The sequence below is a fragment of the Schistocerca gregaria genome, unplaced genomic scaffold, assembly GCF_023897955.1.
Source record: "Schistocerca gregaria isolate iqSchGreg1 unplaced genomic scaffold, iqSchGreg1.2 ptg000156l, whole genome shotgun sequence".
Classification (NCBI taxonomy): domain Eukaryota; kingdom Metazoa; phylum Arthropoda; class Insecta; order Orthoptera; family Acrididae; genus Schistocerca; species Schistocerca gregaria.
Window position 1 is genome coordinate 472,324 of NW_026061720.1, and position 12,002 is coordinate 484,325.

Consider the following 12,002-nt stretch of genomic DNA (forward strand, 5'->3'; position numbering starts at 1 on the left):
GTCTTCCAAGGAACGATCAAGGCGTAGACTGTTTGAGACATTACTCCCATGTAGGAAGGTGCGTATGGTGACTGTTGTATTCAATGCCGAAGCAATTTCTGTGTTTCATCAACACTTTGAAGGTTCACTGATTACAGAATGCCTCCAGATGTGAATCGAAACTACTACTGGTCTTCCAGGGAACGATCAAAGCGTAGACTGTTTGAGACATTACTCCCATGGAGGAAAGTGCACATGCTGACTGTTATATTCAATCGCGATGCAATATCTGTGTTTCAACAACACTCTGATGGTCCACAAATTACAGAATGCCCCCAGATGTGCATCGGAAACTACTACTGGTCTTCCAGGGAACGATCAAATCGTAGACTGTTTGAGACATTACTCCCATCGAGGAAAGTCCGCATGTTGACTGTTGTATTCAATCCCTATGCAATTTCTGTGATTCAACAACATTATGATAGTAAACAGATTACAGAATGCCTCGAGATGTGCATCGGAAACCACTATTGGTCTTCCTGGGAACGATCAAAGCGTAGACGGTTTGAGACATTACTCCCATGGAGGGAAATGCGGATGGTGACTGTTGTATTCAATCCCGATGCAATTTCTGTGTTTCATCAACACTTTGAAGGTCCACAGATTACAGAATGCCTCCAGATGTGCTTCGGAAACTACTACTGGTCTTCCAATGAACGATCAAAGCGTAGACTGTTTCAGACATTACTCCCATGGAGGAAAGTGCGAATTGTGACTGTAGTATTCAATCCCGATGCAATTTCTGTTTCATCAACACTCTGGTAGTCCACAGATTACAGAATGCCTCCACATGTGCATCGGAAACTAATACTGGTCTTCCAGGGAACGATCAATGCGTATACTGTTTGAGACATTACTCCCATGGGGAAAACTGCGGATGGTGACTGTTGTATTCAATCCCGATGCAATTTCTGTGTTTCATCAACACTCTGATAGTCCAGAGATTACAGAATGACACCACATGTGCATCCGAAACTACTACTGGTCTTCCTGGGAACGATGAAAGCGTAGACTGTTTGAGTCATTACTCACATGGAGGAAAGTGATCATGGTGACTCTTGTATTAAATCGCGATGCTATATCTGTGTTTTAACAACACTCTGAAAGTCCACAAATTACAGTATGCCTCCAGATGTGCATCGGAAACTACTACTGGTCTTCCAGGGAACGATCAATGTGTATACTGTTTGAGACATTACTAACATGGAGGAAAGTGCGCATTGTGACTGTTGTATTCAATCCCGATGCAATTTCTGTGTTTCAACAACACTTTGAAGGTCCACAATTTACCGAATGCCTTCAGATGTGCATCGGAAACTACTACTGGTCTTCCAGGGAACGATCAAAGGGTAGACTGTTTGGGACATTAATCCCGTGGAGGAAAGTGCGCATGGTGACTATTGTATTCAATCCCCATACAATTTCTGTGTTCCATCAACACTCTGATAGTCACAGATTACATCGTGCCACCAGATGTGCATCGGAAACTACTACTGTTCTTCCAGGGAACGATCAAAGTGTGGACTGTTTCAGACATTACTCCCATGGGGGAAACTGCGGATGGTGACTGTTGTATTCAATCCCGACGCAATTTCTGTGTTTCATCAACACTCTGATAGTCCACAGATTACAGAATGCCACCACATGTGCATCGGAAACTACTACTGGTCTTCCTGGGAACGAGCAAAGCGTAGACTGTTTGAGACATTACTCCCATGGAGGAATGTGCGCATGGTGACTCTTGTATTAAATTGCGATGCAATTTCTGTGTTTCAACAACACTCTGATTGTCCACAGATTACAGAATGCCTCCAGATAACATCGGAATCTACTACTAGTCTTCCAGGGAACGATCAAGGTGTAGACTGTTTGAGACATTACTCCTATGGAGGAGCGTGCGCATGGTGATTGTTGTATTCAATGCCGATGCCATTTCAGTGTTTCGTCAACACCTGGGTAGACCACAGATTACAGAATGCCTCCAGATGTGCATCGGAAACTACTACTGGTCTTCCAGGGAACGATCAAGGCGTAGATTGTTCGAGACATTACTCCCATATAGGAAGGTGCGCATGGTGAGTGTTGTATTCAATCCCGATGCAATTTCTGCGTTTCAACAACACTTTGAAGGACCACAATTTACCGAATGCCTTCAGATGTGCATCGGAAACTACTACTGGTCTTATAGGGAACGATCAAGGCGTAGACTGTTCGAGACATTACTCCCATGGAGGAAGGTGCGCATGGTGACTGTTGTATTCAAAGCCGATGCAATTTCTGTGTTTCATCAACACTTTGAAGGTCCACTGATTACAGAATGCCTCCAGATGTGAATCGAAACTACTACTGGTCTTCCAGGGAACGATCAAAGCGTAGACTGTTTGAGACATTACTCCCATGGAGGAAAGTGCACATGCTGACTGTTATATTCAATCGCGATGCAATATCTGTGTTTCAACAACACTCTGATGGTCCACAAATTACAGAATCCCCCAGATGTGCATCGGAAACTACTACTGGTCTTCCAGGGAACGATCAAATCGTAGACTGTTTGAGACATTACTCCCATCGAGGAAAGTCCGCATGGTGACTGTTGTATTCAATCCCTATGCAATTTCTGTGATTCAACAACATTATGATAGTAAACAGATTACAGAATGCCTCGAGATGTGCATCGGAAACCACTATTGGTCTCCCTGGGAACGATCAAAGCGTAGATGGTTTGAGACATTACTCCCATGGAGGGAAATGCGGATGGTGACTGTTGTATTCAATCCCGATGCAATTTCTGTGTTTCATCAACACTTTGAATGTCCACAGATTACAGAATGCCTTCAGATGTGGATCGGAAACTACTACTGGTCTTCCAGGGAACGATGAAAGCGTAGACTGTTTGGGACATTACTCTCGTGGAGGAAAGTGCGCATGGTGACTGTTGTATTCAATGCCGAAGCAATTTCTGTGTTTCATCAACACTCTGATAGTCCACAGATTACAGAATGCAACCAGATGTGCATCGGAAACTACTACTGGTCTTCCAGGGAACGATCAAAACGTGGACTGTTTCAGACATTACTCCCATGGGGGAAACTGCGGATGGTGACTGTTGTATTCAATCCCGATGCCATTTCTGTGTTTCATCAACACTCTGATAGTCCACAGATTACAGAATGCCACCACATGTGGATCGGAAACTAATACTGGTCGTCCTGGGAACGATGGAAGCGTAGACTGTTTGAGTCATTACTCCCATGGAGGAAAGTGCTCATGGTGACTCTTGTATCAAATCGCGATGCTATTTCTGTGTTTCAACAACACTCTGAAAGTCCACAGATTACAGAATGCCTCCTGTAACATCGGAAACTACTACTGGTCTTCCAGGGAACGATCAAATTGTAGACTGTTTTAGACATTAATCCCATGGAGGAAGGTGCGCATGGTGACTGTTGTATTCAATGCCGATGCCATTTCTGTGTTTCATCAACACCCGGATAGACCACAGATTACAGAATGCCTCCAGATGTGCGTCGGAAACTACTACTGGTCTTCCAAAGAACGATCAAGGCGTAGACTGTTTGAGACATTACTCCCATGTAGGAAGGTGCGTATGGTGACTGTTGTATTCAATGCCGAAGCAATTTCTGTGCTTCATCAACACTCTGATAGTCCACAGATTACAGAATGCCTCTAGATGTGCAACGGAAACTTCTACTGGTCTTCCACGAAACGATCATTGCGTAGACTGTTTGAGACATTACTCCCATGGGGGAATGTGCAGTTGGTGAATTTCGTATCCAATCCCAATGCAATTTCTGAGTTTCATCAACACTTTGAAGGTCCACAGATTACAGAATGCCTTCAGATGTGCATCGGAAACTACTACTGGTCTTCCAGCTAACGATCAAAGCGTAGACTGTTTGAGACATTACTCCCGTATAGGAAAGTGCGCATTGTGACTGTTGTATTCAATCCCGATGCAATTTCTGTGTTTCATCAACACTATGATAGTCCACAGATTACAGAATGCCTCCAGATGTGCATCGGAAACTACTACTGGTCTTCCAGGGAACGATCAATGCGTAGAATCTTTGAGACATTACTCCCATGGAGGAGAGAGCGCATGGTGACTGTTGTATTCAATCCCGATGCAATTTCTGTGTTTCATCAACACTTTGAAGGTCCACAGATTACCGAATGCCTTCAGATGTGGATCGGAAACTACTACTGGTCTTCCAGGGAACGATGAAAGCGTAGACTGTTGGGACATTACTCTCGTGGAGGAAAGTGCGCATGGTGACTGTTGTATTCAATCCCGGAGCAATTTCTGTGTTTCATCAACACTCTGATAGTCCACAGACTACATAATGCCACCAGATGTGCATCATAACTACTAGTGGTCTTCCAGGGAACGATCAAAGCGTGGACTGTTTCAGACATTACTCCCATGGAGGAAAGTGCGGATGGTGACTGTTGTATTCAATCCCGATTCAATTTCTGTGTTTCATCAACACTCTGATAGTCCACAGATTACAGAATGCCACCACATGTGCATCGGAAACTACTACTGGTCTTCCTGGAAACGATCAAAGCGTAGACTGTTTGAGACATTACTCCCATGGAGGAAAGTGCGCATGGTGACTCTTGTATTAAATCGCGATGCAATTTCAGTGTTTAACAACACTCTGATTGTCCACAGATTACAGAATCCCTCCAGATAACATCGGAAACTACTACTGGTCTTCCAGGGAACGATCAAGGCGTAGACTGTTCGAGATATTACTCCCATGGAGGAAGGTGCGCATGGTGACTGTTGTATTCAATGCCGATGCTATTTCTGTGTTTCATAAACACTTTGAAGGTCTACACATTACAGAATGCCTCCAGATGAGAATCGAAACTACTACTGGTCTTCCAGGGAATGATCAAAGCGTAGACTGTTTGAGATATAACTCCCATGGAGGAAAGTGTGCATGGTTACTGTTGTAATCAATCCCGATGCAATTTCTGTGTTTCATCAACACTTTGAAGGTCCACAGATTACAGAATGCCTCCAGATGTGCATCGGAAACTACTACTGGTCTTCCAGGGAACGATCAAAGCGTAGACTTTTTCAGACATTACTCCCTTGGAGGAAAGTGCGCATTGTGACTGTTGTATTCAATGCCGATGCAATTTCTGTGTTTCATCAACACCCGGATAGACCACAGATTACAGAATGCCTCCAGATGTGCATCGGAAACTACTACTGGTCTTCCAGGGAACGATCAAAGCGTAGACTGTTTGAGACATTACTCCCATGGAGGAAAGTGCGCATGCTGACTGTTGTATTCAATCCCGATGCAATATCTGTGTTTCAACAACACTCTGATAGTCCACAAATTACAGAATGCCCCCAGATGTGCATCGGAAACTACTACTGGTCTTCCAGGGAACGATCAAATCGTAGACTTTTTGAGACATTACTCCCATCGAGGAAAGTCCGCATGGTGACTGTTGTATTCAATCCCTATGCAATTTCTGTGTTTCAACAACACTATGATAGTAAACAGATTACAGAATGCCTCGAAATGTGCATCGGAAACTACTACTGGTCTTCCTGGGAACGATCAAATCGTAGACGGTTTGAGACATTACTCGTATGGAGGGAAATGCGGATGGCGACTGTTGTATTCAATCCCGATGCAATTTCTGTGTTTCATCAACACTTTGAAGATCCACAGATTACAGAATGCCTCCAGATGTGAATCGAAACTACTACTGGTCTTCCATTGAACGATCAAAGAGTAGACTGTTTGAGATATAACTCCCATGGAGGAAAGTGTGCATGGTTACTGTTGTATTCAATCACGATGCAATTTCTGTATTTCATCAACAATTTGAAGTTCCACAGATTACAGATTGCCTCCAGATATGCATCGGAAACTACTACTGGTCTTCCAGGGATCGATCAAAGCGTAGACTGTTTCAGACATTACTCCCATGGAGGAAAGTGCGCATTGTGACTGTCGTATACATTCTCGATGGAATTTCTGTGTTTCATAACACTCTGATAGTCCACAGAATACAGAATGCCTCCAGATGTGCATCGGAAACTACTACTGGTCTTCCAGGGAACGATCACTGCGTAGACTGTTTGACACATTACTCCCATGGGGGAAAGTGCTGTTGGTGACTGTTGTATCCAATCCCGATGCAATTTCAGAGTTTCATCAACACTTTGAAGGTCCACAGATTACAGAATGCCACCAGATGTGCATCGGCTACTACTGCTGGTCTTCCAGTGAACGATCAAAGCGTGGACTGTTTCAGACATTACTCCCATGGAAGAAAGTGCGGATGGTGACTGTTGTATTCAATCCCGATGCAATTTCCGTGTTTCATCAACGCTTGGATGGTCCACAGATTACAGAATGCCTCCAGATGTGCATCGGAATCTACTACTGGTCTTCCAGGGAACGATCAAAGCGTAGACTGTTTCAGACATTACCCCCATGGAGGAAAGTGCGGATGGTTACTGTTGTATTCAATCCCTATGCAATTTCTGTATTTCATAAACACTCTGATAGTCCACAGATTACAGATTGTCTCCAGATGTGCATCGGAAACTACTACTGGTCTTCCTGGGAACGATCAAACCGTAGACTGTTTGAGACATTACTCCCATGGAGGAAAGTGCGGATGTTGAGCGTTGTATTCAAAACTCAATGCAATTTCTGTGTTTCATCAACACTCTGACAGTCCACAGATTACAGATTGCCTCTAGATGTGCATCGGAAACTACTACTGGTGTTCCTGGGAACGATCAAAGCGTAGACTGTTTGAGACATTACTCCCTTGGAAGAAAGTACGGTTGGTGCCTGTTGTATTCAATCCCGATGCAATTTCTGTGTTTCATCAACACTCTGAAAGTCCACAGATTACAGATTGCCTCCCGATGTGCATCGGAAACTACTACTGGTCTTCCAGGGAACGATCAAAGCGTAGACTGTTTCAGACATTACCCCCATGGAGGAAAGTGCGGATGTTGAGTGTTGTATTCAATCTCGATGCAATTTCTGTGTTTCATCAACACTCTGACAGTCCACAGATTACAGATTGCCTCCAGATGTGCATCGGAAACTACTACTGGTGTTCCTGGGAACGATCAAAGCGTAGACTGTTTGAGACATTACTCCCTTGGAAGAAAGTGCGATTGGTGCCTGATGTATTCAATCCCTGATGCAATTTCTGTGTTTCATCAACACTCTGATAGTCCACAGATTACAGAATGCCTCCAGATGTGCATCGGAAACTACTACTGGTCTACAGGGAACGATCATAGCGATGACAGTTTGAGACATTAATACCATGGAGAAATGTACCCATGGTGCCTGTAGTATTCAATCCCGATGCAATATCTGTGTTTCATCAACACTCTGATAGTCCACAGCTTACAGATTGCCTCCAGAAGTGCATCGGAAACTACTACTGGCCTTCCAGGGTACGATCAAAGCGTGGACTGTTTGAGATATAACTCCCATGGAGGAAAGTGTGCATGGTTACTGTTGTATTTAATCCCGATGGAATTTTTTTTTTCATCAAACCTTTGAAGGTCCACAGATTACAGATTGCCTCCAGATGTGCATCGGAAACTACTACTGGTCTTCCAGGGAACGATCAAAGCGTAGACTGTTTCAGACATTACTCCCATGGAGGAAAGTGCGCATGGTGACTGTTGTATTCAATCCCGATGCAATTTCTGTGTTTCATCAACACTATGATAGTCCACAGATTACAGAATGCTTCCAGATGTGCATCGGAAACTACTACTGTTCTTCCAGGGAACGATCAATGCGTAGACTCTTTGAGACATTACTCCCATGGAGGAAAGTGAGCATGGTGACTGTTGTATTCAATCCCGATGCAATATCTGGGTTTCATCAACACTTTGAAGGTCCACAGATTACAGAATGCCTTCAGATGTGCATCGGAAACTACTACTTTTCTTCCAGGGAACGATCAAAGCGTAGACTGTTTGGGACATTACCCCCGTGAAGGAAAGTGCTCATGGTGACTGTTGTATTCAATCCCCATACAATTTCTGTGTTTCATCAACACTCTGATAGTCCACAGATTACATAATGCCACCAGATGTGCATCATAACTACCACTGGTCTTCCAGGGAATGATCAAAGCGTGGACTGTTTCAGACATTACTCCCATGGAGGAAAGTGCGGATGGTGACTGTTGTATTCAATCCCGATGCAATTTCTGTGTTTCATCAACACTCTGATAGTCCACAGATTACAGAATGCCTCCAGATAACATCGGAAACTACTACTGGTCTTCCAGGGAACGATCAAAGTGTAGACTGTTTGGGACATTAATCCCGTGGAGGAAAGTGCGCATGGTGACTGTTGTATTCAATCCCCATACAATTTCTGTGTTCCATCAACACTCTGATAGTCCACAGACTACATAATGCCACCAGTTGTGCATCGGAAACTACTACTGTTCTTCCAGGGAACGATCAAAGCGTGGACTGTTTCAGACATTACTCCCATGGAGGAAAGTGCGGATGGTGACTCTTGTATTAAATCGCGATGCAATTTCTGTGTTTCAACAACACTCTGATTGTCCACAGATTACAGAATGCCTCCAGATAACATCGGAAACTACTACTGGTCTTCCAGGGAACGATCAAAGTGTAGACTGTTTGGGACATTAATCCCGTGGAGGAAAGTGCGCATGGTGACTGTTGTATTCAATCCCCATACAATTTCTGTGTTCCAGCAACACTCTGATAGTCCACAGATTACAGAATGCCACCAGATGTGCATCGGAAACTACTACTGTTCTTCCAGGGAACGATCAAAGCGTGGACTGTTTCAGACATTACTCCCATGGAGGAAAGTGCGGATGGTGTCTCTTGTATTAAATCGCGATGCAATTTCTGTGTTTCAACAACACTCTGATTGTCCACAGATTACAGAATGCCTCCAGATAACATCGGAAACTACTACTGGTCTTATAGGGAACGATCAAGGCGTAGACTGTTCGAGACATTACTCCCATGGAGGAAGGTGCGCATGGTGACTGTTGTATTCAAAGCCGATGCAATTTCTGTGTTTCATCAACACTTTGAAGGTCCACAAATTACAGAATGCCTCCAGATGTGAATCGAAACTACTACTGGTCTTCCAGGGAACGATCAAAGCGTAGACTGTTTGAGACATTACTCCCATGTAGGAAGGTGCGTATGGTGACTGTTGTATTGAATGCCGATGCAATTACTGTGTTTCATCAACACCCGGATAGACCACAGATTACAGAATGCCTCCAGATGTGCATCGGAAACTACTACTGGTCTTCCAAGGAACGATCAAGGCGTAGACTGTTTGAGACATTACTCCCATGTAGGAAGGTGCGTATGGTGACTGTTGTATTCAATGCCGAAGCAATTTCTGTGTTTCATCAACACTTTGAAGATCCACTGATTACAGAATGCCTCCAGATGTGAATCGAAACTACTACTGGTCTTCCAGGGAACGATCAAAGCGTAGACTGTTTGAGACATTACTCCCATGGAGGAAAGTGCACATGCTGACTGTTATATTCAATCGCGATGCAATATCTGTGTTTCAACAACACTCTGATGGTCCACAAATTACAGAATGCCCCCAGATGTGCATCGGAAACTACTACTGGTCTTCCAGGGAACGATCAAATCGTAGACTGTTTGAGACATTACTCCCATCGAGGAAAGTCCGCATGGTGACTCTTGTATTCAATCCCTATGCAATTTCTGTGATTGAACAACATTATGATAGTAAACAGATTACAGAATGCCTCGAGATGTGCAACGGAAACCACTATTGGTCTTCCTGGGAACGATCAAAGCGTAGACGGTTTGAGACATTACTCCCATGGAGGGAAATGCGGATGGTGACTGTTGTATTCAATCCCGATGCAATTTCTGTGTTTCATCAACACTTTGAAGGTCCACAGATTACAGAATGCCTCCAGATGTGCTTCGGAAACTACTACTGGTCTTCCAATGAACGATCAAAGCGTAGACTGTTTCAGACATTACTCCCATGGAGGAAAGTGCGAATTGTGACTGTCGTATTCAATCCCGATGCAATTTCTGTTTCATCAACACTCTGGTAGTCCACAGATTACAGAATGCCTCCACATGTGCATCGGAAACTAATACTGGTCTTCCAGGGAACGATCAATGCGTATACTGTTTGAGACATTACTCCCATGGGGGAAACTGCGGATGGTGACTGTTGTATTCAATCCCGATGCATTTTCTGTGTTTCATCAACACTCTGATAGTCCAGAGATTACAGAATGACACCACATGTGCATCCGAAACTACTACTGGTCTTCCTGGGAACGATGAAAGCGTAGACTGTTTGAGTCATTACTCACATGGAGGAAAGTGATCATGGTGACTCTTGTATTAAATCGCGATGCTATTTCTGTGTTTTAACAACACTCTGAAAGTCCACAAATTACAGTACGCCTCCAGATGTGCATCGGAAACTACTACTGGTCTTCCAGGGAACGATCAATGCGTATACTGTTTGAGACATTACTAACATGGAGGAAAGTGCGCATTGTGACTGTTGTATTCAATCCCGATGCAATTTCTGTGTTTCAACAACACTTTGAAGGTCCACAATTTACCGAATGCCTTCAGATGTGCATCGGAAACTACTACTGGTCTTCCAGGGAACGATCAAAGGGTAGACTGTTTGGGACATTAATCCCGTGGAGGAAAGTGCGCATGGTGACTATTGTATTCAATCCCCATACAATTTCTGTGTTCCATCAACACTCTGATAGTCACAGATTACATCGTGCCACCAGATGTGCATCGGAAACTACTACTGTTCTTCCAGGGAACGATCAAAGTGTGGACTGTTTTAGACATTACTCCCATGGGGGAAACTGCGGATGGTGACTGTTGTATTCAATCCCGACGCAATTTCTGTGTTTCATCAACACTCTGATAGTCCACAGATTACAGAATGCCACCACATGTGCATCGGAAACTACTACTGGTCTTCCTGGGAACGAGCAAAGCGTAGACTGTTTGAGACATTACTCCCATGGAGGAATGTGCGCATGGTGACTCTTGTATTAAATTGCGATGCAATTTCTGTGTTTCAACAACACTCTGATTGTCCACAGATTACAGAATGCCTCCAGATAACATCGGAATCTACTACTAGTCTTCCAGGGAACGATCAAGGTGTAGACTGTTTGAGACATTACTCCTATGGAGGAGCGTGCGCATGGTGATTGTTGTATTCAATGCCGATGCCATTTCAGTGTTTCGTCAACACCTGGGTAGACCACAGATTACAGAATGCCTCCAGATGTGCATCGGAAACTACTACTGGTCTTCCAGGGAACGATCAAGGCGTAGATTGTTCGAGACATTACTCCCATATAGGAAGGTGCGCATGGTGAGTGTTGTATTCAATCCCGATGCAATTTCTGTGTTTCAACAACACTTTGAAGGTCCACAATTTACCGAATGCCTTCAGATGTGCATCGGAAACTACTACTGGTCTTATAGGGAACGATCAAGGCGTAGACTGTTCGAGACATTACTCCCATGGAGGAAGGTGCGCATGGTGACTGTTGTATTCAAAGCCGATGCAATTTCTGTGTTTCATCAACACTTTGAAGGTCCACAAATTACAGAATGCCTCCAGATGTGAATCGAAACTACTACTGGTCTTCCAGGGAACGATCAAAGCGTAGACTGTTTGAGACATTACTCCCATGTAGGAAGGTGCGTATGGTGACTGTTGTATTGAATGCCGATGCAATTACTGTGTTTCATCAACACCCGGATAGACCACAGATTACAGAATGCCTCCAGATGTGCATCGGAAACTACTACTGGTCTTCCAAGGAACGATCAAGGCGTAGACTGTTTGAGACATTACTCCCATGTAGGAAGG